Source organism: Trichosurus vulpecula, chromosome 6 (assembly GCF_011100635.1).
Source record: "Trichosurus vulpecula isolate mTriVul1 chromosome 6, mTriVul1.pri, whole genome shotgun sequence".
Classification (NCBI taxonomy): Eukaryota; Metazoa; Chordata; class Mammalia; order Diprotodontia; family Phalangeridae; genus Trichosurus; species Trichosurus vulpecula.
The window spans coordinates 113,127,740-113,154,522 of record NC_050578.1 but is presented as its reverse complement, the minus strand read 5'-3'; the positions used below and the strand labels follow the sequence as shown (position 1 = coordinate 113,154,522).

Genomic DNA, 26,783 nt, shown 5'->3' with positions numbered 1-26,783 from the left:
GCACATGAAATTAATAAAAATTTGAAAGTGTCTCTCACTTCTATATTGCTGTCTTTTATTTCCGTAATGATGGCGACTGAAAACAGGGCATAAGATATTAAGACTCACATAGTTTTGAAATCTTATACAAATGTCTCTAATTCATATAATTATAGAGTTGGAAGGAACATAAGGGGCCTCCTCTTTTACGGATAAGGAAACTGAGGCATAAAGAGGTTATATGAATTACCCAGAGTGCTATAGCTAGTAAGTTGTTCATTTAGCTGTTTCCATTCTAAATGTGCAATCCTAAATCAGCTGGTTGTCACACTAGAAGGCAAATAATCTGAAAAGTACCTAAAGAGTGACATGAAGATGAAACCAGTTGGGTAAAACCTCATTAGAAAATTGGATTCCTCTTTCCCAGTCAATGGCTTGCATACTTAGGGTTTGTGTGCTTGTGTCTTATCTGCTGCTGTCTGCTAACTAAATTAAACCTTGTCCCCAAAAATGAGGACAAGGAACTTAGCTTTGAAGGAAGTGGGCCAGGGTCCTATACATTCATGGTAGTCTCTTTGGAAAACTTCCCATTTTCCTCCTCGTCAGAATTGTTTCTTTTTGTTTCTTCAGAATTTTAGCTGAATTTCCCAGATGTCTTGACCTGACTTCCCTCACAGAATTTTAGTCCATGGGATGCTTTCTCTTAACCCCTTTACATCTCTCCAAAGATCTAAGGTACATATCAAACTATACTCAGTTTTTTTTCCTTCCTTTATCACAAATTCTAACATAGAATGATCACTTCCTCACAAAATTCCCATAGTTTGAACTTCAGAAACTAGTTCTTAGTTGATAGACTTTAGAAATAACTATGATAAGGTAGAATGTGTTCAGAAAAGGGTGTCCAGGATGGCAAAGGAGTCAAGATCATTCCATGTGAAGATCAATGAAAGAAATGGGGATGTTTAATACAGAAAATTGAAGATTAAAGAGGGATATATAACTCCACATATTTGGAGGGTTATCAAAGAGGCAGTAGACTTCTACTTGTTGGTTCCAGAAAATAGAAATGAAAAGAAGTGGAAAAGAGACAGATGTAGGTCCACTCAACTCTGGAATTATGTGTTAACTTAGGTTGAACAGGGGAGAAATAGGGCTTGAGCCCCTATTTTGTGTTTATTCTACAATAGAGAGGCAAGGACCATAAACCTAAGAGGAAAGTAATTAGAATAGAACAGCAAAGTTAAAAAAAAAAAGAGGGGGGAGTGTATAATCTCCCACATGTTTATGTGTCAGTGAAAAGGTAACAAATACCTGAGAAAATAATAGCCTAAGGGGAGGAATGTTATGGTGGAATGAAGAAACCAGGTAGTTACATTCAGACAACAATTTGTTTAGCAATGCATGCGGTTTCAGAAACAAACTGGGACCAAGGCTCACGGAAGCCAAGGACCCAGAATCTTAATTTCTACACAGTTAATACACCATTTGGAAGGAGTAAAAAACAGGAAAAATAGGATTGTAGTGATTGAAACACCTGGTTGGAAGAGATAGAGAGACACTGAGGGGCCAGGGAGAGGGATAGTTTTGCAATATTCCTTAAGTTGGGTGACTGAAAATGTGAGTAATCTTGTGATTTATCCAAAATCAGGTGACTTGTATGCCACTGAAACTCAGCTTCACAAAATGGTAGATAAAGGCAAGAGTTATTAATGTTATGTTTTAATGTAACAGGAAAGGCTCCAGTGAGGTCTGCTTTGGGTTGTGCCAGAGACAGTCTGTCCTCCCTCAGTTCTCATGGTGCTGCCTCTAAGCAATAAGCCGTGTCTTGATCCTCCTACTGGTTCTACTTCCTATAAGTCTTTGAGAGGTCTCAGAATGTCCTTGCCTCTGCCTCTCCAATCATCCTCTGTAATGTCATCTGCTGAAGGTTTACCATATGTCCTCACTCTCTGACTCTAAAGCCACTGTTCTTTGCTTTCTCTTTCTCTACCCCAATGGGTCAACCACACAGACTTTTAGTTGCCGTTCATTGGAGATTCACCCTGCTAGCTGATGTTTCCTGGGGCTGCTCTCCTGGTGGTTTGGGAGAATTATTGATGTTCACTTAGAGTGAGAGGTCCAGGGGCTGACATTCTAGTCAAGACTTTGATTAATCCCCAGAAAAACCACTCAGGCTGATGTCGGATGTAAGACTTCTCTCCTTCCCCTTCTGAATGGAAAGTTCCTAGGAGGGGAGAATGAATTCTTTTCCTCTCTTCTGTTCTTCAGGGGAGATCATTGGTAAATTTGGAGAGAACAGTTTCAATTGAATGATGTGGTTGGAAGCCAGATTGCAGAAGGTTGAGAAAAGAGTGAGAAGAAAATTAGAGGTGGCAAGTGGAGATGGCTTTTTCAGAAAGCTTAGCTAAGAAGAATAGGAGAATTATTGGATAATCGTGAGTAGGGATGGTTGAATCTAGAGTGGATGTTTTTAAGGGTAAACTTAGATATATATCTACGGGCAACTAGGTGGCAAAGTAGATAGAGTGCTGGGCCTGGAGTCAGGAAAACTCCTCTTCACGAGTTCAAATCTGAACTCAGACACTTAATAGCTGTGTAACCCTGGGCAAGTCTCTTAACCATGTTTGCCTCAGTTTCCTTAACAGTAAAATAAACTGGATAAGAAAATGGCAAACCACTCCAGTATCTTTGCCAAGAAAACTCCAAAAGGGGTCAGTCACAAAGAGTGGGACACTACTGAAAAATAACTGGACAAAAAAGGAACACAAAATCATAGATTTACGTCTGGAAGGAATCTTAGAGAGCATCTACTCCAACCCAACAGTCATCGGACAGATAAATAAACCAGGAAGAGAGGTTGAGTGACTTGCTTACTATCACACACCTAGTATCTGAGGCAGGATTAGACTCAAGGTCTTTCTGTCTCAAAATCTGGTACCCTATTTACTATGCCAGGATGCCTTTGCCATTATTTTTTGACCTCCTCACTCTGTAATGCCTTCCTTTCTTCAAACCAAATTTTACACTACTCTCAAAGATCAGTTGAAGATACAAATTGTGTATGACCATAGACAAGTCATTTTACCGCTCTAGGCTTCAATTTCCTTATCTGTAAAATGAGGTGGTTGGATTCGATGACCTCTAAGGTCCTTTACAGCACTAAAGCAATGATCCTAAAATGCTATAATCCCATGATCATGTTTTTTACTTCCCTATATACTTCCCAATGTCTTACACAATGTGGGATATTACAGTTATTTATTTAAGAAACAGAAAGAACAAGACATCGATTTAGAGCTAAAAGGGATGTCAGAGGTTATTGATACAATCTCTCATTTTACAAATGAAGAAGCTGAGACTTGCCAAAGTCACATAGCTAGTGTCAGAATTGGGCTTCAAATTCAGGTCTTCCTGATTCCAAGTCCAGTATTCTATTCACTGCATTGTATTGTCCCCACATCCAGGATTTCAACAGTGTGGGTGTTTCTTCTATGAACCTAGTCGAGAAGCCCTTTTCACTTTAGCAAATAGTCTTTGACCAAAAAAAAAATATAATAATCTACTCTGTCCCATCTTTTGGTATTGTATAAGCCTGTGTATGGTTTATTAATCTGGTTCTTGGATGAAAGTCACAAAGACCATCCATCATGCTTACTCAAGGCCATTCCAGCTCGTTAGAATCTGCCAAAGCTTATGGTCTGTTGACAGCATTTGAAAATCTAGTGACATTTCCACATTATACAGAAGCATTGGAACTTAGTGGAGAAGACACAAACTACTCAATAAATGTTTATCAAATAAATGAACAGATGAATGAATGAACGGAATTGCCATTCATTTTGTCCCTCCAAAACATATCTTTTTTATAGTGAGAGGCAGTGGAAAAAGAATACTTAACTTGGGAGTCAGAGGATCTCTGTCTCTGACATTTGTGCAAATCGCTTAATCTCTCTGGCTTTCATTTCTTTCTCTGTAAAATGAAGGAAAGTGTAACTAGGTGGCATGTGAGGTCCCTTCAAGGGTCAAATCTATGATGATATGATATATGATCCTGTGTTCTCACCTGACTAAACTCTGGCAAACTAAAGCAAATGGGAATGGCCAGGAGTGTTGAATGCTCAACCTCTGTAGGAGTGCTGAGAAATGCAAATGATAAAAGAAACAGAATTTCAATTTTATTTCTGAACAAACCAAAAGTCACTGTTCATGGCTGGTTTGGACTGTGTTTGGTGTTCGTGCACAATTATTCTTGTGTGGTTCCCACATATGGCTGTGTCCGATTCCTGCTCTGTCTTCATGCTTCTGTTATTTTCAAGCCTAAAAGTCAGTTTCCCAAATGCAAGATGCTCCTTCCTTTGCATGGTTAAGACTCTCATTTCTCACTCATCTTTCAGAATGCGGTGGGGTGAGGAATCCCACTGGCAGCAGATCTCCACAGAAAAATTCTTTTTTGAGCAATCAGAAATATTTAGAAATTCCCTTTACCAGATGAGAAACTGGCCTGCGCTTCTGACTTTGTGTGATCAATAGTGAACCTTTGACACTTTTTTCTAGATGCTCTAAGCATTTACTTTATTGTCTGGGACAAAGTCCAAGCTGGCTAATTACATTCGGCCTATGTAAAACCCCCCCTTGCCATTTCAGAGTGCATTTCTACCTTTTCTCTTTTGTTCTGTTACTCCATGAGGACAGCTGTTTTATTACACTAAATTGATTGCTTGAGTGAACTTTGAAGAGCCCATTATAGGAGTATTGGGAGGCTTAAGTATTAATTGCTGCAGATTCTTGTGTAGCCTCAAGTGAAGAAAGTTAAGGATTATTGTTGCTACCATCTCTATTGGCCTCTGATCCTCACTGTGCCATTTTTTAATCTTATCAAGAAATACCTTCATATTTGAGGACTCAGTTTCTCTAGAAACAAATTGGAAATAAAGTGATGAATTTACTAAAGGACCAGCTTTATTCTCAGGAAATTTGAGGAACTCACCTAGGACGGTGCATTTTCCTTTTGAACTACTAAGGCCAGAGCAAATGTTTTCATTCTGGGTTCCATTTCGGAATATCCATTTTCTCCCCGCTCACATGAGTAAGAGGGTCATTGTACTTGTGCATGAGTGTACATATGCAAGATTCTCATTTTGTGGCTCATCCTACAATGGGATGCTTGATCCCTGCATGCAATTCACAAAGTATTACTTAATCAAGTGCCCTGCAGCTCTGATGCATAGATCAATTAGAGACATTGAATGTATTTTTATGGGAGCTTGCTATGCTTCATGTTTCAGTCAAAACAGAAACCTCAGTTGAATCATAAAAAAAAGTTTCATGACAATTAATCTTACTTTAGAATAAACAGAAACCTGAAAATCATCTTTTCAGCATATGGAGCTGGTATTTACTAAGTAGCTTATCTCAAGTTCCTGAGTTTTTTTTTTTAAAAAGAAAGAATGACTTAATGAAAAGCCAAGTACCTTAATTTTCCTGGTTCTGGATCTGAAGGAACAGAAAACCAAGCATACTCAACTCTAATCCAATTACATGCTTTATTGATAGCGTACAAGCCAACAGGAGGACATTTATTCATGACAAAATAACAAAGGGAGGCATGTTGCCCTTGGGCTCCATTCATGTTCTGGTTCTGGGAAATAAAGCTACAAATATATCTTAAAAAATTAGGAAATAAGATCCATTCAGAACTATAGACTGATTTAGAATGGCCCAGGGAAGTTGCAGTTTAATACTGAGATAGATAAAGGGAGTTGTAATCTTTTATAAAGAAATTAATTAATAATGTGTACACTTCAAATATCTTTAAATATTTAAGTCCTGAGTAGATCAAACAATGTTAAACACAGGATTGGATTGGACTGCCACTGTTGTATGCGCTCATCAGTCATTATGATTGTATGTATCTAACTGTCCCCTCTCTTCCTTCTGGGGAAAGTTTAAAGTCTGTATCACCTGATTTATAGATAGATAAATTGGTAGATATAGAGATATACACACATATTTATGTACACTTACACACTTTTTTTAGAAGGTGGGAACTACACTTTGCCTGTTTTAGAAACTAGAGACTCAAAATTTCCCAATGGCTCTAACCTTATCAAGGATAATTTGCTCCATTGAGTGGGTGACCTTAGGATGGTCAGAGTGAAGAGGGAGGACTTTCTCCTTTGGGTCTACAAAGCAATTAATAGTGATAAAAGTGGCTAATAAATAAATGTAGATGTCACCAATTCACTCAGCTAGTCCATCTACTTGAATGTCAAAAATTTCATTTCAATTAAGGAAGGCTTTTTTTTTTTGAGGAGAAAATTCCTGTTCTTAAAAACTTGAAATTCTGTCATGTAGAAAAGATATTATATTTGTTCTCTTTTGCCCCATGTGGCCAAGCTATGAGTCATACTTCTAAGTTACAAATTTTGGCTTGATATCAGGAAAACAATTAGTGTTGTTCAAAAGTAGAATGGAGGGGCTTGGAAGAGTTTGATTCCCTTTCTGTGGAGGTTGTCTAGGGAAGCATCAGTGAATGCTCATTGGCTCTGCTGGAGGCAGGATCCTTTTTCAGGTACATATTGGGCCAACTGACCATGGAAGTTCTTTCTTATTCTGAGCTTCTGTGGTTGTGATGCTGTGATTCTCTTATGATGAGCAAAAGAAGAAAAAAAGATTATTGAAATGAGGTGATACCCACACAAAGCTCTGAAAGCTGATTGTCAGTGCAAGCATTTATACCTTATGGATTGATTTCTTGTTTCATTTATTTTCTAGATTTAAGAAAGGATGGAGAAAATGTTTATGATGCAGATTCAACTTCAAAGTGTATCCTGTGCATATCCCCTTCTCCCTCCAAGAACTGGTTGTTAAATATTTACCAGTACATGATTGGTGACAAGTCATGTCAGCCTCATACAATAAGTATTGCTATTCCTTTGGGGAAGATAAGGAAAACAAGAAAGTAGAGAGGTCTATTGGTTTGTGTATCCTAAAGGTAGATTAGTAACTTTCATATTTCCAGTTAACTTATTACACTTCCAATTCCAGTTCAATGTCTTGCATATAGTAGGTGCTTAATCAATGCTTGTTGACTTAGCTTTCAAGAGATCACCTGGAGAAGCTTTTTGGAAAGGAAATAAAACACATGGGAATCTAGCAAAAAAGTGATGCTATCTATATTGAATTTATTGTTTCAGATAAAATAGGAGCTTAAAAAGAAAGGGCAGGTTCTGGGCACTGGGCTAAATTCTTTAAAAATATTATCTCATTTAAGCCTCACAACAATCCTGTGCATAGATGATGTTATTATCCTTATTTTAAAGTTGAGGAAACCAAGGCAAAAAGAGGTTAAAGGATTCAGCCAGGGTCACACAGCTAGTGAGGGTCTGAAGTTAGATTCGAACTCAGGGCTTCTTGACTCCAAGCTCAGCCCTCTATCTACTTCACCACCTTGCTGGATATGTCACTAAGAAACAAGGACTCTTAATTCATATTAATTATGTGGAGAATTTAAGCACAGATAAGGATTGTGTACATAAGCTGGTCTTACAAAAAGGCACAAAAAGCCTAAATGAAGTATAAGTATTGTGTACCTAATCAGAGATTACAAGACCTTTAGGCTCTCGATATAGCTCACTCAGGTCCATGGGGAAGTACCAAAAGATATCATTGTTATCATCATTGCTTATAGTTTCAAAAGAAAAGCTTTTTGGTGTTAAAATCCTCAATGATGATATTATAAAATGTCACAAGAAGTTGCTATTACTTCATGAAATAATATCTTTATTTTCCATAAAGAAAGGGGAAAAAATGAAGAACAAGAAAAGGCCTAGGAAGCATTTGAAGATTTCTCAAAGCCTCCCCTTGCAACCCTGAAAAGTATTTCTCTATTGACTAGAAATTCACTGTGCCTGAAATTTCCATTATTAACATCATTCCTCAAGGCCTTCTGGAACCTGTAATTTAGGCTAGAACATTATGTTCATATGAAAGGTAACAGCATGACTATCTAACAGAATAACAGTAGGGGTCGGTTTGTGTTACCATTTTAACATTGGTAGAGAGGAGGTCCTTGAGAACAAAGCCAAAAAAAGTTTGGAGGATAGTAGAGGAAGCCAGGAAAGAAGTGGAGAAGGTGTTATAAAGCTGGGGTCTATGAACTTATTTTTTTTTTAAATTTATACTTGTATTTTAATATAATTGGTTTTCTTTGTAATTCTAGATATTTTATTTTACACATTGAAGGACTCTACCCTGAGGGGTCCTTGCTGATGCATCCATCCTGACCTGTCCCTGATCAGCACAATGGATCTTGAGGAACCCCTGCCCAGCTGTTCACTTTACTTGTCGCTTACTCTCAGGTCTGCTCTACCTCCACACGTTCTGACTTGCCCTCTCAAGGATGAGACCATCATGAGAAGGCCTTGATGACTGGTTGGTTCCTGGTCAGGACCACAAAATCTTGAGGAATCACAGCCACATAATTCACTTCACTTTCTTTTTAGTTCTGCTTCCTTCTGCTTTAGCTCTATACTATCTGTGTTGCCCCTTGCATGAATACCTTTCCTCTCTCCCCTTTTGTTTTCTAGCTCCCCTTTATGGTTTGTTTTCCCATGTTAGAATGTGAGCCTCTTGAGACTAGGGCCTGCCTTACTTTCTTGATCTTATTGCCTTAGCTATTAGTGCAGTATGTGGTACATGGTACGTGTTTAACAAGTAATTCTCTCCCTTCCTTCCTCTAGCTTTCTCTCTCTGTGTGTCTCTGTCTAAAGTCTGTCTCTTGTCTCTCTCTCTCTTATCTAAAAACATAATTCTGAGAAAGAGGTCATATACTTCACCAAACTGCCAAATGAATCCATGGTGTACACACACACACACACACACACACACACACACACACACACACACAACTTCTGATCTGGAGGAAGCAAGGAATGCTGTCCATCTCTGGAGAAGTCTAGCAGAGTAAGGGCACTCCCTGTCAAGCACGACACCAGGGATGGAAGGAGTTAATTGTCAACGGGCTCAAGATAAGTGAGGATAAATTTGTCTATTCGACAGCCAGTCTTATGTAGACCAATGGGGTTGAAAAGCCGATTGTGTTGGAAATGTTAATTTCACCTGTTCTTTATGCTTATCGAAAGAGCTAAGACTTCAGGCTTCCAAAGAAATATTATTTCATCAGGATGGGCACTGCCCCAACCAATAAAAAATTCAATTCCTTCATGCCTACTTTTAGTCTTAATGAATGATCAAAAGTATTTATCACCTGAAGGCCAAACTTCAGGTGCCAAACCTTTTCCCCTGCCTCCTCTTTTCCCCTCCCCACCACTCCCAGTGGCTGCCTCACTGGGCTCATATTCAAAGCTTTTGTGGCTTGACTGGATCTGCCAGAGCTTGTGCTCTTCTGGCACATCCCTTTAGAAAGCACTATCACCTTCACGCCAACACGAGTTATCAGAGGAGTCTTTGGGCCCAGGGTTTATTTACATGTTCTTCCAAATCTTGAGCACTGCTAACATAGCTAACTTGCTGTGACTTTTCAGAAGATTATTAGCAACTGGGCTTGTCCTGATTAAATTTCAAATCTTGGAATTCGTTTTTAAGGATCACTTTCTCTCTTGCATAACATCAAGTGCGTCTAGGATTCTCTTAGTCCAGTGGAAGTAGAGAGGAAAAAGTTTCACTTGTGCTCAAACCAGTTTCTTACTGTTCTAGGGCTTGTGGCAAGCAGGGTCTTCAAAGTTAGCCTAACCCATCTTCTTTACACCGGTCTGAGATGGATGTAGGTCGTTTGCAATAGGAAACCTATATTTGTTTACTGCTGCCTCCTGTCCGCTTGCCTTAGCTTCGGCCTTACTGGTGGAGTCTTTTTGCCTTCTTGTTCTCACTCTCGGTGCCCTCATGCCTTCCCTGGCTGCCTCCATTTGCTCCACTGTGACACTGTATTTGGGCCTGGCCTTCCAAGCATCATCATTGCGTATGTGCTCCTTCTCTGACAAAACTTACCCATGTCCAAATCCCTGAAGACTTCATTAGCTTTCATGAAGATGAAAGCATGGGAGGAAAACCATTTATGTGGGAAGATATTAATAATGGGGAGAGGGTCTAGGGTAAGTGGTAGCTATCGCCCTTTGCTCTTCTGTAACTATGTAACTCATATGTAACTAAAAAACAATGCTCAGACCTAGAAGATCCCAAGGAAAGATAAGATAGTAAGATGTAGTAACTCTTTGGTGAAATGAAAAGACTAATAGGTAATCCTTCTTTTCATGCTGTTTTTCCTTTTCTCCCTTTTCTTTTTTAATTAATGTTTTATTGATGGATGCCTTTTAAATCAGTCATTTATGTATATATTCACTTCTACCCACTAGGTCTGCATTCTTTCATGAGAAATTTTTAAACAACGTCAAAACAATGTTTAAACAGCAATGTTAAATTAAGCAGAACAAAGAGATGCAGGAATTATCGATCAATGAGTCAATTGACATTCGTTTAAGTGTCTACTTTTGTACTAGGCCTTAGAGATACAAAGACAAAAAAGGGAAACAGTCTCTGTCCCTAATGATTTTACATTCTAGCAGGTGAGAATGTATGCAGAAATAATAAACTGTTTCTTCCAAGATAGTACATTAGCTTCTCAAAAGCCTCCCCCTCCCCCCACCAAAAAAACCAAACCCAACCCTTCGAAGAGCTTGGCAGGCTTACAAAAGAAATAGAAAATAACTTTTATCTGACAGGCTATGCAACATTTTATACCTATAGTTGGAAACCTTGTTAGAAGCAGCTGATGGGATAGTGGACAGAGTACCAGACCCAGAGTTAGAAAGGTGTGGGTTCAAATCCAATGTCAGACACTTACTAGCTGCATGACCCTGGGCAAGTTACTAATGTCTATTTGTTTCATTTTCCTTATTTGTAAAATGAAGATAATAATAGCATCTACCCTCCAGGGTTTTTATAAGGACCAAATGAGGCATTTGTGGGGAAAAAATGCTCGGGTCAGTGTTTGGTCCTCTATGAGTTTATTGCTTTCTTTTCTCTTCTCCAAGGAAAGGAGGGAGGTGCAGATCCTTATCTCTTCCCTTGGGCCAAGATGGATCATTATAACTACACAATATTGTGTCATTGTATTGACTTTACTTTAGAGTTCTTTTACATTATGGTAGTCATTGCATGTGCTGCTTCCTTGGTCCCCCTTCATATAGCGCTTCTCATGTTTCTCTGAATACCTCATATTTGTTATTGCTTTTGGTACAATAGTTTTCCATTATATTTGTGTACTACAGTTTGTTCAGAAAGTCCTCCATTAATGGGCACCTACATTCTTTCCATCTATCCATTTGTCTATCTGTCTATCTATTCATTCATTCACTCATTCATGTATTTTGTTTGTTTATTTGTTGCTACCACAGAGCAGCAGTAGAATCCTTGGAGGTGGAAGGGGGTGGGGGGTGGAGCCTGCCCACTCTAGTTCAAGATAAGCATACGGCCTACTCCTTCCCAGGCAATGCTGAATTCACCCAAATGTTCCTCACATGTCTCCTTTGTACATTCACAGGAAATGTCACTTCCTTAGTGGAGAAGAAATGAGTCTCTCTTGGCAATGTCATTTGCTACTTTTACCTCCAGGCAGAAGACGCCTACATCTTATCCTTTCCCCAGAGTTCCAATCCTCCATCTTTACATACTGATTCTAAAATTAAAAAAAACAAACAAACCTTACTTCAAGCCCAATATGGCTTAAAAATCGAATGTAGCTATTCCCCTACCCCCAAAAATGTTCCTATGTTTGACTTGTTTATTTTATCAAGTATGTGACTTGATATATGGCTCTTCCCTCACCTCAATTCAAATCAATTTGACAAGTTTTTTGGAGTTACAAAGAAAAAGAAAGAAAAGAGGGAAGGAAGGAGAAAAGCAAAAAGAAAGAAGGAAAGAAAAGAAAGGGAAAGAGAAAGAGAAAGGGAGGGAGTAAGGAAGGAAAGAGAAAATAGTCCCTGCCTTCCAAAAGCATATTCTAGATCTACTCAGTTGTCATGTTCTGTCCAAGAATTTCTCACATCTGTCCTTCCTTTGTATTTCCGTTGCTCCCACCCTACCCTATATTCCCATAACCATCTACCTAGATCACGACAACAGCCTCTTAATGGGTCTTAACACCTCCAATCTCTAACTAATTCCAAATCATTACTTATACCATTGATAAGATCATGCTACTTTCCTGTTCAAAATCCTTCAACAGATTCCTAATAACAAATCAAGTTCGAATTTTTTAGCTTGGTAATCTAGGCCTTCCAAAATCTGGCAGCATCTCAACTTTCCAGGCTTATCTCATATTGCACCCTTCTATATACTCTATGCCCTGGTAGTCATTTACAGTTCTGCTGTATCTGCTTCCTATATCTTTGGTCAAGAAGTTACCATATTTGTGGTGCTGTCCCCTAAACTAATCCATGTCAGTGGAAATTCCATCTATTGTTTAAGGACTGTGGTTCCAATGTACATTTTTCTAATAATCCTCTCTCCTCCACCCCCTGTCTTTTACCATAGGACTTAGCTTATATCTTAATTTTGCAACTTATCTAGTATTATTCCATATTCTAGTGACTATGTAGTATGTACTGTCTCCCCCAGTTGACTGTAAGTTTCATAAAGGCAAGGGTCACGTGGAATTTAGTTTTTGCACCTTCCCATTGCCTAACATAGTGTTCTACATTCATTAGACCTTCAAGGAGACCCTATTATGGACTCTGTTATATTATTATGTAGACAACTGTGCAGAAGGGAGGAACACTGAGTAAGGAAGTTGGTACATTTATGCCTTGAGAATATGTTTTGTCATTTTAAAGTATCCTGAATATCTTGATTACTAGAAATACCCATATTGGAATGGATGTTTTTAAAGTTAAAAGCAACTTCCTAAGCAAAGAAATAAATGTTTTGGGCTCAAGACCTTTCATGAATATAGATAATTGAAAATTTGCTGCAATTTAAAATAGCACAATGTCTTTATCTACATTTACCGAAAGGGCAGGAAATTTCAGCCCATTTCAGCACAAGAAACTGGACAGATCATTCAAAAATATGTTTTTGCATAGTCACGTTATATAGACATAGTTTGTGTTTAAAGATTGTTTTTATAAAGAAGATTACAAAATGAAAAGAAATGAAAGTACAGGAGAAAGATGAAGAGAAATAATTCTCTACTGAGTGGTGATTCCTTGATCAGATCAAGTGAGACAATCGAAGGGCACCAAGGAGAAACAGGAAGATTGAGCTGCAAATTAGTATAAAGACAGAGACCCAAGGAGCTGTTCACAAATGGTCAGAATCCAAGGGAGGTGACCAGGAGGCCCAAGGCCAGACAGCTCTCCATGTATGAGGATGGATAGAAGGTTAAAGGTGACCTCTAGGGGACAGGAAGGAAATTCTCTAGAGCAGAGGTGTCAAAAATTCAGTCCTCTGGCCTGCAACCTGTAACACTTTAGTGCCACCACAATCAGATTATAATACAATTGGAAAATAGTTCACAAAATAAATTAAAATACAACAAAACATGGATAGCATTACATTTAAAAACTAAGTTCATGTGCGGCCTGTAGGGATCCTTATATAAGGTTTAATGTCCCTTCCTTTCTATTTGAATTTGACACTATTTTTCTGGATGGTAGCTAGAGGACTAAAGGTCTCTCTCTAAGTGAAAATAACATGCTTGGAGAATATTCATAGGGTACATGGATAACCAGGGGTCTGATTGCAGGGGATGAGAGCCCAGAGAAAAGACAAGGAGGTAGGGATGTATGCGTAAGTAGACAGAAGTCTGCATAATAGACCAAGGAGACTTTATAGTGCCCAAGAAATATGAATCTAGTTTTGATATTTGATATTCCTGAGGCAGATGGCAAAAAATTAGGATTATACTCCAGATAAGAAGGATGAGTATCCTGAGCGCCGATTGAAGGATTCTTTGTAAACTTTATTTTGTGTGTGTGTGTGTGTGTGTGTGTGTGTGTGTGTGTGTGTTTTCTTTTGTAACATAACTGATATGGAAATATGTTTTGCATGCCTTCACATGCATAATTGATACTATATTGCTTGCCTTCTCAATGGGTGAGGGAGGAGTGGGAGGGAGAGAATTGAAAACTCAAAATTTGTAAAATGAATGTTAGAAAAATATTTACATGTAATTGGGAAATATTTAATGAAATAAAAACATATTTTAAAAAGGATGAGTAGCAACAAGTTCTGTCTTTAAAAAAATAAATTTCAAAAAGGATTTGCATATTCCTAATGAGTACCTCAATATGAAAACATATTACAAGCTTGTTCTTGCTTTTCTGAGAGTACTTTTCTTAGAACTGTATTTAAGTTTGTTTTTGAAAACTGTATGGGCCTTTAAAAATTAAATATAGCAAAGAAATATTTGCATGACAATTCTTTTTTATTTATTTTTATTTAATTTATTTAATATATTTAGTTTTCAGCATTGATTTTCACAAGAGTTTGAATTACGAATTTTCTCCCCATTTCTACCCTCCCACCCACTCCAAGATGGTGTATATTCTGGTTGCTCTGTTCCCCAGTCAGCCCTCCTTTCTGTCACCTCACTCCCCTCCCATCCCCCTTTCCCTTCTTCTCTTGTAGGGCAAAATAAATTTCTATGCCCCATTCCCTGTGCATCTTATTTCCTAGCTGCATGCAAAACTTTTGTTTGTTTTTGAACGTCTGTTTTTAAGACTTTGAGTTCCAAATTCTCTCCTCTCTTCCCTCCCCCCCCCCCAAGAAGGCAAGCCATTCAACATAGGCCACATGTGTATCGTTATGTGAAACCCTTCCACAATACTCATGTTGTGAAAGACTAACTATGTTTTGCTCCTTCCTAACCTATCCCCCTTTATTGAATTTTCTCCCTTGACCCTGTCCCTTTTTGTGTTTACTTTTGATTCCCTCCTCCCCCTATCTGCCCTCCCTTCTATCATCCCCCCTTTTTATCTTCTTCCTCCTTCTTTCCTGTGGGGTAAGATACCCAATTGAGTGTGTATGGTATTCCCTCCTCAGGTCAAATCCAATGAGAGCAAGATTTACTCATTTCCCCTCACCTGCCTTCTCTTCCCTTCCTACAGAACTGCTTTTTCTTGCCACTTTTATGTGAGATAATTTACCCCATTCTGTCTCTCCCTTTCTCCATCTCTCAATATATTCCCCTCTCATCCCTTAATTTGACTTTATTTTTTTTTAGATATCATCCCTTCACATTAACTCACCCTGTGCCCTCTGTCTATATATATATATATATACACACACACACACACATATACACCTACATATATACATACATACACACACACATATATATATATATACATACATACATACATATATATATATGCATATTCCTTTCAGCTACTCTAATACTGAAGTCTCATGAATCATACACATCATTTTTCCTTGTAGGAATGTAAACAAAACAGTTCAACTTTAGTAAGTTGGTTGTGATTTCTCTTTCTTGTTTACCTTTTCATGCTTCTCTTGATTCTTGTGTTTGAAAGTCAAATTTTCTATTCAGCTCTGGACTTTTCACTGAGAAAGCTTGAAAGTCCTCTATTTTATTGAAAATCCATATTTTGCCTTGGAACATGATACTCAGTTTTGCTGCGTAGGTGATTCTTGGTTTTAATCCTGGCTCCATTGACCTCTGGAATATCGTATTCCAAGCCCTTAGAAGCTGCTAGATATTGTGTTATCCTGATTGTTTTTCCACAATACTCAAATTGTTTCTTTCTGGCTGCTTGCACTATTTTCTCCTTGACCTGGGAGCTCTGGAATTTGGTGACAATATTCCTAGGAGTTTTCTTTTTGGAATCTTTTTGAGGAGGTGATCTGTAGATTCTTTCAATTTCTATTTTACCCTCTGGCTCTAGAATATCAGGGCAGTTCTCCTTGATAATTTCTTGAAAGATGATATCTAGGCTCTTTTTTAGATCATGGCTTTCAGGTAGTCCAATAATTTTTAAATTATCTCTCCTGGATCTATTTTCCAGGTCAGTGGTTTTTCCAATGAGATATTTTACATTGTCTTCCACTTTTTCATTCCTTTGGTTCTGTTTTATAATATCTTGATTTCTCATAATGTCACTAGTTTCCACTTGATCCAATCTCATTTTTAAGGTAGTATTTTCTTCAGTGGCCTTTTGGACCTCCTTTTCCATTTGGGTAATTCTGTCTTTCAAGGCATTCTTCTCCTCATTGGCTTTTTGGAGCTCTTTTGCCATTTGTGTTAGTTTATTTTGTAAGGTGTTGTTTTATTCAATATTGTTTTTGGTATTTTTTTGGGTCTTCTTTAGCAAGTCATTGACTTGTTTTTCATGGTTTTCTCCCATCATTCTCATTTCTCTTCCCATTTTTTCCTCTGCTTCTCTAACTTGCTTTTCCAACTCCTTTTTGAGCTCTTCCATGGCCTGAGACCAGCTCATGTTTTTCTTGGAGGCTTTTGATATAGGCTGTTGGACTTTGTTGACTTCTTCTGGTTGTATGTTTTGGTCTTCTTTGTCACCAAAGAAAGATTCCAAAGTCTGAAACTGAATCTGAGTGTGTTTTTGCTGCCTGGCCATGTTCCCAGCCAACTTACTTGACCCTTGATTTTTTCACTGGGGTATGACTGCTTGTAAAGAGTACTTGTTACAAGCTTGAGGGGATGTGCTGTTGTTTCAGAGGTATTTCTATACAGCCAGCTCTGCCACACCAGCACTCCTCCTTCCCCAAGAACCACCAACCTGGACCTGACACAGATCTTATGCAACCTCTGCACTCCTGCTCTGATGTGCCACTTAATTCCTCCCACCAGGTGGGCCTTGGGCTGGAAGCAACTGCTGCTGTAATTCTGTAGCTGCACCACCCCTGCTGCCTCCAGGGTGGTGGCAGAACTGCAAATTCTTTTCACGCTGTCTCCGCAGCTTTTCCCACTAACCTTCTCTGTTATCTTTGGCGTTTATGGGCTGAGAAGTCTGGTAACTGCCGCAGCTCACTTAGCAAGGGCCTGTTTCGCCTGGCTCCTGGTCTGGTTGGTCCTGCTGCCGCCCACGCTGGGCTCCGCTCCCCTCTGCTCCCAGCTCTGTGCACGATGGATCTCACCCAGTGACCATCCAGGCTGTCCTGGGCTGGAGCCCTGCTTACCTCTGCTATTTTGTGGATTCTGCAGTTCTAGAATTTGTTCAGAGCCATTTTTTATAGCCTTTTGGAGGAACCTGGCAGGGAGCTCATGCAAGTCCCTACTTTCCAGCTGCCATCTTGGCTCTGCCCCCCACATGCCTCAATTCTTGAGGTTGTCATATATTCAGTACTATCTAATGTTGACACTGTTTCATGTTTTTTGACCCCAAATTTGTTGAAAGGGCATATATATAACAGATACGGGTCTCTTTTCTGGCACTGAATGCTTGAATCTCTGGCTCCCATTCTTGTTTTCCCTTCAGTGGGATTTTCCCTCCCTTGATAAAGGTATGAGGAGGGGAAGGAAAAGGAGGAAGAGGAGGTAGATGAGGTGGAGGAAAAAGAAAGGAAGAGGAGAAAGAAGGGAGGCGAAGAAATCCTTAGTCATTTTGATATGCAAGTACATTCATTTTCACCATCATTTATTATTAACCTAATTCTAGAATGAATTTCATCAGTTTCCCCTCCAAATTAATACTCCAACAAGTATAATCAATATTTAACCATAAATCTTATTGTCTGTAATAGTTCACATCCCTCCTTAAAATACCTTTGATTTTGCTATTGTGGTCAGTTGGCTTAAAGTGTTTTTGTAGTCAACTGAAATGCCCCACGCTTAATTTATAATATTAAATAGCACATTGATATTATTGAATTCAATCCATCAAATATTTATAAATCACTGACTATGGAAGCAGCTAGATGGTGAAATAGATAAAACACTAGGCCTGAGATCAGGAAGACTCCATTCTTTTTTTTTATTTTTTATTTTTTTTTAGGAAGACTCCATTTCAAATCCAGTTGGCCTCTATATTAGGACGGCCTGGTTTTAATTTCTGTGTCTGGCTGTAACCCCGACAAGGGTCAGCTATGTAACTAAGGAGTTGAGTCGGCCTGGAGTTAAGAAAACCTAAGTTCAAATCCAGCCTGGGACACTTATTAACTGTGTGATTCTAGGCAAGTCACTTAATTGTTGCTGCCTCAGTTTCTTCATCTGTAATATAACCTATCTTGGATAGTTGTTGTAAGGATCAAATGAGATAATATTTGTAAAGTACTTAGTATAGTGCCAGTATGTAGTAAGAGATAAATAATTGCTTATTCCCTTCCCTGGGCAAATCATTCTTTTTTCCAGCAGCCCACTGCACAAATCTAAGATTATACCTGGACAACTTATTGTGCTAAGAACTTGAGGTCCAGTGTCTTTGCATGGGCCGTACCAGAGCTGTTCTCTTGCCAGGTCCAGCGAGTTCCCAGAGGTGATTTTTAAACTTTTGGTGTGAGCATTTATACCCTGGAATTGGTAAATTCCATTTAGGGCCAATCAGGGCTCGATTTATTGTTTTGTTGATTGTTTAGATTTGAGAAAGAGATGGAGAAAATGTTAATACACAACTTAAAAGTGTGTCCTGCTTATGGTTTTCTTTTAGCTTTTGAGAACTGGTTGTTAAACATTTACCTGCACACCACTGGTTGTAGCCCATAGCTGCACTGCACTTATCCCTCACCTCGTGCCTTTAGAATCCTTCACTTCCTTAGGTTTATCTCAGCCACTAACTCCCAAATGGGAAAGCTTTCCGGATCCTCTACTTGCTGGTAATAACTCCTCAAATGATTTCTATCATATATCTGTGTACAGCTGGGCAGAGTCTTATTTTTTTTTTGTCTGTGGATCCTTGGTGTCTAACCTAATGTTTTGCAAATAGTAAGCACTTCCTTGTGTTTGTCCTTTGTTTTTGAAGAGGGCCATGGCATCAGGAAAATGATGACGTGACTTGCGGTTGACTTTGATATGAGTGAGGGAGAGCTGTGGAAGATCATCAGCCTCACTCTCTCCTCCAGAGCCATCTGGATCCAGTGACCAGATATTCAACAGGATGACTGGAGATGGCCCAGGATGTAATGGGAGACCCTGGCCCTTTTAGGCTAAGGCCTTTTCATATACTAACTTAGAGTGAGGTAACTCCCATTCAGCGAATATGCCTCTTTAAGAAGTTAATCCAGGAATAGCACTGTTAATCAAAAACTCAAAGAAAAAAAGAAATCAAACTGGGAGGGGAAGACCCTCAGGGTTGCTGGCCAAAAGAGAAATAATTACTATTTAGTATTTACATTCACTCTGTGCTGGGAGGACAGGGACCTATTGTCCAATCTACAAGCTCCAGTATGAATTGGGTTTAAGGCTTGGTTTTTGAGAAAGAAATCTAGCCAGTAAATCCTTCATTTTTGAGGAGGACCACGACATCAGGGAAATGATGACATGACATGGATGGGAAAAAAAGAACAACTCTGATTTGCAGATGAGGAAACTGAAGCTCAGAAAGTTAAGTGACTCCTCCAGGTTCACTCATCTAGTAAAAGGCCCACTCAGGTCCTTTGACTCTCCAGTGAGTATTCTTTTCCATTACTCTAATGGTTAACTTACAGCCCAGTCTTTGTACAACTTGAGAAAGACAAGGATCTGGAAACCATTGAAGGCCTTTAGATAGCGAGTCAGAGAACTAACTCTGGATTCCACCTGTGAAACGCAAACTTTTTAGCCGTATGACCATGGCAAGCTTACTTCTAAGTTGACAAGCACTACTTTCAGTTACTCTTAAAATAATAAACGCATTTTAAACCGAATCGTCAAAATAAAGAAGGTCTTTTTAAAAATTCTTCTAAATGCCATTGGAGATTCACTTTCTGATGTTGGGGGTCACTGGTTTAGAGGGTAGATGAATTTCCTCAGGGATTTTCTTGTCCAACCTTTTCATTTTAAAGATCAGAAGACTGAGGGAGCCTGAAGAGGTTAAGTGATTTACTTACCTTAAGGTCACACAAGTTATCAGTGGTAGAGTCAGAATAACAACTGCTATGGGCATGCTTTTGTAACTTCCTGATTGTAATCTTCACTTAGTCTTGCTAATAAGCTTTAGGTGTTTTCAGACACATTCAGGTCTCCAGAAGCGTGAAATGTTCATTTGTTGGTTTTAAAGGAATTAGTTAGTTGCCCATCATCAGAATTCGTTATTTTTGACATCTGACCAAATGGACTACATTCAATAAAAGTAAGGTGTATTTGGGAAACTTCTTTTTTTCTAGTACTGAGTTTATTGTGACTATTTAGATTACAAACCTTTTACTGTTCTGGAGTCCCTAACTCCAACCTTACATAGGTGCAGGGGGCAGCTTTTTCTCTAGTTGGGAAAATGAATTGGAACTAAGTATTTGGGGATGTGAATGAAAAGGGAAATCACGGATGTATTGAGGCCTGAAATTGGCACACCCGACTTCTTGCTCTTCTTATTTCTCTTTTTACAGCTAGCTTCTTCTGATTCCAAGGCAATTCGGAGTCAATTCATTTCAAGGAGTTTTTATTAAGGGCCTCATTAAGCACCCGGAAACAGAAAAAAACTGAATGAAGCAGGCTCGGCACCCAAGCTTACATAAGAGCATGAAAGCTAATGTGGGTGGACTTCGTGTCCTGGATACATGTTAATGACAACAATTAGCATTTATAGAACACTTTAAAGTTTGTAAAGAACTTTATAGATGTTACCTTGTCTGAGTCCACGGCATCCCTGTGACGTAGGTGCTATCATTATCTCGATTTTACAGAAAGGGAAACCTAGTTTGAGAGATGTTAAGTTATTTGGTCAATGTCAGCAGGCTGGGAGATCTTTGGCGCGGGGGGGGGGGGGGGGGGGGCGGGGAGGATTTGAATTCACGTCTTTCTGTCTCAGGGTCCAATGCTCAGTCCACTGTGCCACCTAGTTGCTCCCATGTTCACCTGGAGCATTCATCAGGTTAATTGCATTCGTTCAATAAACACCTATTAAACTCCTGCTGCCAGGTACCGTGCTTTCAAAACACTGCGCAGAACATGGAATGGTTCTATTTTCTAGAGTGGAATACTGATGCTCAGAAAGTTTCGGTGATTCGTTGAGGTTCGCGACTTCTGCAAGCCGATGGACAACATAGCCTGGAGATGTTCATCTGTGTCTGCCTCCCCTGTTTTCCCCAATACAACCACACTACCCAGGTACCTCTAAGCTGAGACATCCCGGGACACTCTCGATCCCTGCGGTATCTTAGTTACTCCTCCGATCCTCTCTAGCCAGTTCTAGCCATTTCTACCTTGCAGTAACTGTCTTTTGACCCTCTGCCTCGCACAACGCTTTCCTAAATAGTCAAACTCTCCCTCCCAGGTGTTGGTGCCGGCTGGCTGTGGGCACCTGTCGAACAGGTGGCTCCTCCGCCCATTTCCTCCCTCCCTCCCCCGCCCTATGCAATTGCCCCAACAACTGTCAGCTGAGTTGCGGACAACTCGAGAATTCCTTGCCCCAAATCCATTTGCCTAAACTCGAGATTCTGGGCTTGACCAGAAGCCTGAGGAGGCTTGCCTCACCTGGGACACATGCACTCTAAGGAGGCCGCTCCCATTCCGCTCCCCACTCCCACCGCCCCGACGGGCGCTACCCCCGGCCTGGGGCCAGCTCGCCGAGTCCAGGCGCTAGAAGCCAGCTGCGGCTCTTGGACACTTTCCTCTTTCACTTTTCTTTTTAGCACCAGAGAAGGTTGTTGCTCTTGGGGAAGCCCTGTTGACCCTGGAAGGCGGAGGGCGGGCTTCTGCGCAGAGCCATGCAATGCTTTAGCTGGGAGTGACCCCGGCTCTCACGTTTGTCTGCTCCAGCCCCGGCTCCTGCCCGAGACCTCACTGCACCCCAGAACCTGCTTGCAAGCCGGGACCCTATGGAGGTAAGACCTGCGGGTCCTTGGCGTGGAGTGGAGGAAGTGGGGTGGGCTTTGCTTACACAATTTCAAGGTTAGTACCCTCAGTCATTCTCGAATCTGGGCATCCGGCAGCCCCGAGACTCCCGCCCCCCTCCAGGATATTGATTTCCTTGGCCATGCCCGGTGCGGCTTTTTACATTTTCTTGTCTCTTTTCCCGGAAGCGTCCTACCTAGGCTCCTGGGGCCCCAGGCTCTACTTAGTCGCCTGAGGTTTCTATGATTTGGAGCTAGCAGAGGACTTTGGAGAACCCAACAACCCCTGTGATTTCACAGAAGAGAAAGCCGAGACTTGCCCAAGGTAATCCGCCTGGGAAGTAGCAAGACCCGAGACTCGAACAAACCCTCCATGCCAAGAGTCCACCTCCAGGCACCTGGCGTCTGCCCCAAAGGATTTCTAACCTCTTTTCCTCGCTGCTCCCTGTTGCTTGCGCGCTGCACCCCAGTTCCTTACGCTCCGCTCCGTCCGGCCCTGCCTTCTCTGCCCACTTCCAGTTTCCACCATCCCCAAGTCGTAGATCCGCTGCCCACTTCAGTTACTGCTCTGGGTGGCAGAAACAGTGGCAGGAGACACGAGACAGTGCGCTCAAGGGGTTTGGCTGAGAAGTCCGGCAGGTGGAGGGGGAACATGGGGAGGGGAGCGGCGCGCGCGGGCAAAGCCGGGAACTTGCTGGTTTTCTGGGAACAGTCACACTTGCAAAATTGCCGCTTGGGGTTTGCGGTTGACAGTTCTCGCAGTAACTATTGAAAGTGTGGAATCACCATTCTCTTTTTCTTCCTCCTCCTCCTTGCGTGTGTGTGTGTGTGTGTGTGTTTGTTTGTTTGTTTGAGGGGCGCATGATTTTCTTATTAGCCAACCGTCCCCTTACTGTCTTGATCAGATAAACACTTCCTCAAGAAGAGCCCTTTGCAGGACAGAGTGTTGACCTGGAACTCTTTCTCCTCTTCTATCCGTTCTGGCTTCCAAGTCTCAGCTAAAAGCCTCCCCCCCACTTCTGCAAAAAAGCCTTTCCCAGTCTTTAGTGCCTTCCTTCTGCCAGTATCTCCAGTTTCTCCATTATCTCCTGTACATATGCTGTTTGCACACAGTTGTTTTTATGTTGGTACCCCCCCCCCCCCCCGCCCCCGCCTAGTCTCTCCTCCCCTACTCCCGAGCAGGGACTGTCTTGCCTTTTTTTTGTATCTCCAGTGCCTGGCACATAGTAGACTTTTAATAGATGCTAGGTGACTGACTACCATATTCTTAGCTCACCTGGATCTCGGGCAAATCTGTCGATCACAAACGAAGTGATTGTTGGGAAGTGCCCAGAGCTCTTGGGAAGAAATGCTGACGTCGTGTATCTTGACAGCACCTTTCTTCTAAAAGTTTATTCACATATGTATTCTGGCAATACTTTTAAAAATATATTTTATTTTAAATTTGTGAAATAAAGCAAGCATTTCCATGACATAGTATAATAAAAAAAAGATGATTGTACATGAAACTGCAAATCTACTATGTACAACTCGCTATTCCTTTGAAATATACAATAAAGTTAACGTGCAAATTTCTTTTTTTCTCTTGGCCACCATTAGACACAAATAAGTATATATGTGTGAATTTGTTCTATAATACTTCTATTTATCAGTTCTTTGTCTGGAGGGAGATAAAGTCTTTCTTCATATATCCTTTATAGTTAATTTGGGTATTTATAATAGTCAAAATGACTTATTTGTTCAGTCATTTTAAACAATATAGCTGTTACCGTACACAATATTCTTTTGGTTCTGCTCATTTCCCTCTTCTTTATTTCATGTAAATCTTTTCTTGTTTTTCTGAGATGATTTAGTTCATCATTTCTTCTACAGTAGTATTCCATCATAACTATATACCACAACTTGTTCAGCCTTCTCCAATTGACTAGCATTCCCACAGTTTCTAGTTCTTTGACACCACAAAGAGCTGCTATAAACATTTTAGAACATATAGGTCTTTTCCTTTTCCCTAATCATCTTTGGATATAGCCCTAGTAGTGGTATTGCTGGGTCAAAGGTTATAGGCACTTTAATAATTCTGGGCATAATTCCAGGTTGCTCTCCAAAATGGTTGAGTCAGTTCATAATTCCACCAACAATGAATTAGTGTCCCAACTGTTCCACATCACATCACTTTCGACACTGGTGGCTTTCCCCTTCAATCATTTTAGTCAATCTGATAAGTGTAAAATGGCATCTCAAGGTTGTTTAAATTTGAATTTCTCTAGTCAATAATGATTTAGAGTATTTTTCATATGACTATTAATTGTTTTGATTTCTTCATCAAAAAACTATTCATAGCCTTTGACCATTTATTAATTGGAAATGATCGATATTCTTATAATAGACATGACAAGGTTCTTTATGTGTTTGAGATATGAGACTTTTATCTGAGAAACTGTTTATAAATCTTCCCCCCCAATTTTTTGCTTTCCTTTTGATCTCAGCTACACTTGTTTTATTTGTACAAAACCTCTTTAATGTAACCAAAATTATCCATTTTATACCTAACTTTACTCTTTATCTCTTGTTTATAAATTGTTCACCTATCCTTAAGTCTGACAAGTAATAAGTTCTATGTTCTAATTTTCTTGTAATTTCTCTCTTCATATCTAGGTCATGTATTCATTTTGATCTTATCTTGGTAAATGGTTTAAGATATTGGTCTATGCCAGGAGTAGGGAACCTGTGGCCTTCTAGGTCCATGGGTGTGGCCTTTTGACTAAGTTCAAGTTTTATAGAATAAATCCTTTTATTAAGGGGATTTGTTCTGTGATGTTTGGGTTCAATCAAAGGGCTGCACTTGAGGACCTAGAAGGCTGCATGTGGCCTTAAGGCCACAGGTTCCCCACCCTTGGTCTATGGCCAGTTTCTGCCATACTGCTTTCCAGTTTTCCCAACAATTTTTACCAAATGATGAATTCTTGTCCCCGAATCTTAAGTCTTTATTCTTGTCAAACACAAGGATATTATATTTATTTGCTGCTGTAAATTATAGGTCTATTCTGTTTTCCCCAATCATCTTTGGATATAGATCAAATAGTGGTATTGCTGGGTCAAAAAGTATAGGCACTTTAATAACTCTTTGGGCATAATTCCAGATTGTTCTCCAAAATGGTTGAGTCAGTTCACAATTCCACCAACAATGATTTTTTCCACATCTCCTCCAACACTGGTTGCTTTCAACCATTTTAGCCAATATGATAGGTGTAAAATGATAGCTCAAGGTTGTTTTAATTTGCATTTCTCTAATCAATAATGATTGAGAGTATTTTATTCGACATACAGATAGTATGTGTCAGAGGCAGGGCTTGAACCTAGGTCTTCCTGAATTTGGGGTCAGCTCTTTCTCCAATATATTTTATCTACTCCTTGGGAGCAGGTGGGTGGCCCAATGGATAGTGTTGGATCTGGAGTCAGGAGGCCCTCAGTTTGTTACTTAAGTTTCTTTGGCCTCAGTTTCCTCATCCGTGAAATGGAGATAATCGTAACATCTACCTCATGGTATTATGAGAATCAAATGAGCCATATAAGTGATGAGTATTATTATTATTACTATTATATCCCATTCTGCTTCTCAAGATTATTCTTGTTACAATTAGAAGCTTATATGCCTTAGGTTGAAGTGATAATTATCATTTATATAACACTTTAGACACATTTATATAGCACTTCCCTGCTTTACAAGTGTCTTATTTGCTTCTCACAGCAAGCTTGGGGGATAACTAATTATCATCTCATTTTACGGATGAAGAAACTGAGGCAAACAGAGGTTAGATAACTTGTCCGATGTTACACATCTAAAAAGTATCTGAAGCTGGATTTGAACTCAGTTCTTCCAGATTCCAGGTTTAGCACTTTGCCACTTACATGCCTCCTGTCACAAACCCAGGTCCAATTAGGTAATGGAACAAGCATTTGTTAAACGTCTATTATGTCACAGGCATTGTGCAAAGGATTTTACAAATATTATCTCATTTGATCAATTACAACAAATCCTGAGTGCTGTTCCCTATATCATGCTGTCTCTCCTAAGGGACCTTAGAAATTACCTAGTGTTGCTTCTCAATTTTACAGATATGAAAACTGAAGCCTGGAAAGATATTTTACCCCAAGGTCACAGGATTCCTAACCCTAACTCTTCTGAAGCAAATGCAAAGTTCTTTCTACCATCTCAGACTCTGAGAGACTTGTGTCAGTTACTTAGCAACTCCATTGATTTGATTATGTGAAAGGGTATTCCCTTCCTTTGTTAATTACAAAACAAACATCAAGTTTGTTGGGTGTGACTCCCTCTTTCCTAACTGTGGGTGTCTTTTATCTGTCTGAGCTGAAGCTGAAGGAAGGGAAACTTTTAGTTCAGAAAGGGAGTTGCTGTACTTGTAGGAGTTATAAATGGCCAAAGGCAATAAAGTGAGGCTGGAAGGGAAGGAGGTATGCTGAGAGGTGTTGATTCGCGGGAAAGTAGGAACAGTAGGGGGAAAAAGTGACAAGACCTCTAGAAAACCAGTGAATCTGAGGAGGCAAAATCCTTTCTTCATGAATTCTGGTCTTCAGTTTGTAATCTCAGCCTGATTTCTTAACTCAAACTAAGCCTCCTTTAGTATTCTGTCTAACGCAAGAAGTAATACATGGCAGGATTTTTTTTTTGTTGTAGAGTCTTATGAATTTTTGGAGGTGGTGGATTGGATGAGAGGTCTCTTTCTGTTCTTCTAAGACCTTTCTAGTAGACACTTATTCTCCGCTCCATCTGAGTGGGGAGAAGGTGGAATTGATAAGAAATGAGTGATCTCTTCTAGAGG

General features: G+C 39.9%; 1 protein-coding gene across 1 annotated transcript in view; it reads left to right on the top strand.

Moving 5' to 3' along the window:
• Window positions 1-21,806: 21,806 nt before the first annotated feature.
• IL15 (interleukin 15) overlaps window positions 21,807-26,783 on the top strand; it is a 157,741-nt gene continuing 152,764 nt past the window's right edge. The window contains exon 1 of the mRNA XM_036763938.1: window positions 21,807-21,933. The gene's annotated coding sequence lies outside the window, so the exon portion shown is untranslated. The remainder of the gene's footprint in view (window positions 21,934-26,783) is intronic.